A 2779-nucleotide genomic window follows, 5' to 3' on the forward strand; every position below is an offset into this window, starting at 1 on the left:
GCCCTGAGAAACTTTGCATTTGTGAATGAATGCAAAAGCTTTGAAATATACAGTATTTTCTCTTCCCATCTCATCTTTTTTCCCCATCACCATGTCCCTTTAGGGGCTCCATAACATACTGATGAAAATGGATAAATATCCACTTTTTTCTTCCCGTAAGAGTGGGTGCAGCCATTTGTAAATTTTATGGGTATGACTTCCGGTCTCATCCGCATCCAGCTATTTTTAGCTGTACAAAACAGCTTGTTTTGCTGCTTGATATTGCAAATTGATGTGTCTTACCATATTATTTTAATGTATTACCTTAATTATGAGCACACTGGTTTGTAGAGCAAACAGTGTTACCGTTTACTGCACGTTGTTATTCTTCTCATTATTTCCCTATAGCGGATAATGATCCGGAAGTCTCACCCATATAGGCTTACTTCAGTGTTGAGGATGCACACGTCGCGGACAGAGCGTACGCCGCCTCGGGAGAAGCGATCTCGGCGCTTCATACGATGGCAGTGCTCCAAGTTTTTCAGGCACAGCTGCTGAAATCCCTGGACTAGGGTGGGGCGGATCCCGAGGTGTTTAAGGATCTATGCGCGGCGACAGATTTTGCACTTAGAGCCACAAAGAAGATGGCCCAGGCGATCGGGTTATTCTTCTCATTATTTCCCTATAGCGGATAATGATCCGGAAGTCTCACCCATATAGGCTTACTTCAGTGTTGAGGAAAAAGGTGGATAGACAGTGTTATATCCATTAAATAAAGCATATAATGACCCCAATGCAAATTTGTGATTGACTGTACATTTTCGCTTATTATATGCCTACTTACCAAATAAATAACAAATGGACATAAAACTTATTTTATAAATGGGAAGAAATATGAGATAAAAGTAGAACAGCTATGTAGAAAATATTGTAGCCTGAGTCAATGGTTAATAAAAAAATAACGTTTACAAATAATAATCAATAATAATGATCAACTATATAATAATATTTGGTTCATATCTTAAAAGAAAAAGTCAGTGCAAATCTTCAAGCCTTCAAACTTTCAGGCTAGGCTTTCACAAGCCAACCTAAAGTTAATTGCATTTCATCCAGCAATTATTCATTTACAAATTAAGCACTGAACATAATGATAAGCAACATGTAGAAGCGGGTCTGAACCTTAGACTGGAGCTGTTGATCATGTCATGGATTAAGTCTCTCTCTCTGATTGTGAAGTTTCTGTTTATCTGAGCTGTAGATCCTGAACTGAGAGACTGAAGAGTGTCATTGTTCTCTACAGGCTGAGTTATTGTGGTGTCACAGATGAAGGTTGTGCTGCTCTGGCTTCAGCTCTGAGATCAGACCCCTCACACCTAAGAGAACTGAATCTGTCTGGAAATGAACTAAGATTCTCAGATGTGAAGCTGCTCCTGAAATCCCTGGACTAGGGTGGGGCGGATCCCGAGGTGTTTAAGGATCTATGCGCGGCGACAGATTTTGCACTTAGAGCCACAAAGAAGATGGCCCAGGCGATCGGACAGAGCATGGGCTACATGGTGGTGCTCCACCGGCATCTGTGGCTGACACTCACTGAGCTTAAGGACGTGGACAGGAAGGCGTTGCTCAACGCTCCTGTATCTCCATTCGGCCTCTTTGGAGACGCAGTGGAGGCTATCGTGGAGCGCATCTCAGAGGCACAGAAACGCTCCAAGGTGATAAGTCACTTCCTGCCACGCCGGGCTGAAGCGCAGGCCCCAGCACGTAATAGATCCTCGTCTGCTTCCAACCTGCCATCAAAGCGGCCCCCCTCTGCCTCCGCTTCATCGGCGCCGGACCCAGAGCCTTCTGGCAGAGGACACCAAAGAGGCGTCACAAGAGAACTGAATCTGTCTGGAAATGAACTAAGATTCTCAGATGTGAAGCTGCTCTCTGATCTGAAGGATGATCCACATTATAAACTGAAGACACTTAAGTGAGTAGTTATGATTAAAAATGTAAATTTTAATTGGTTGCTATTTAGTGCTATTAACCCTTTCCCTGGTGAGTTTAAAATATTCTAGCGGTCCCCCCAGACTGAGTTTTTTTAAGGTGACCATTATTTTAGAACGTTTCGCCTTACTGTTTCCATGGCGACGCGTCATGCTTGTCAGGTGACACACTGCGGCCACAATAACACTGTTTGACAGATGGATTGCTTTTATTTCCTTTTTTATTTAAAATATTCACAAACGTGCTTACCATGTCATGAACAATTTGATATTCCGATTCACAAATATGTGTAAATGTGTGTTTTTTTTGTCGTTTAAAAACCTTTATAAATTATCTTGATCGTGATCTGTAACGTGAGATGGGCGCCGCCATGTTTGTCCGCGCCGCAGTTCAGAGAGTCCTGTCAGTGGATTTACGGCACGTTAAAGGTGGGGTAAGTGATTTCTGGTAGCCAAAAGCCCTATTTGGACGGGACTAGTTTTACAGGGGGTCGTTAGAGAAATTTGTGTTTCACAGACGTACTTGGTGATTTTAATCCCATCCGAATCTGCCACGTCTGTGTTTTTCTCACACAACCTCTGTAATAATTCCAGAGCAAATTACCTACTGTTCCCTCTCGAGAACAGTCTCTCGACATGGCGTTAACGCCTTGGGGACTCCCTTCCTTCCTAACCTACCTGAAATCTTGGCCCGGAGGAACATCGCCCTCAGTGATTTCTCTCGGCAATGTCCCACCGCCGCCAGCGAGCTGCTGGTGGGATGATAGTCGCACGTGGGCGACCGCGCAGAAAGGCGCGATTCACCCCCCCCC

Source organism: Sinocyclocheilus anshuiensis, unplaced genomic scaffold (genome assembly GCF_001515605.1).
Source record: "Sinocyclocheilus anshuiensis isolate Anshui unplaced genomic scaffold, SAMN03320099.WGS_v1.1 scaffold515, whole genome shotgun sequence".
Classification (NCBI taxonomy): Eukaryota; Metazoa; Chordata; class Actinopteri; order Cypriniformes; family Cyprinidae; genus Sinocyclocheilus; species Sinocyclocheilus anshuiensis.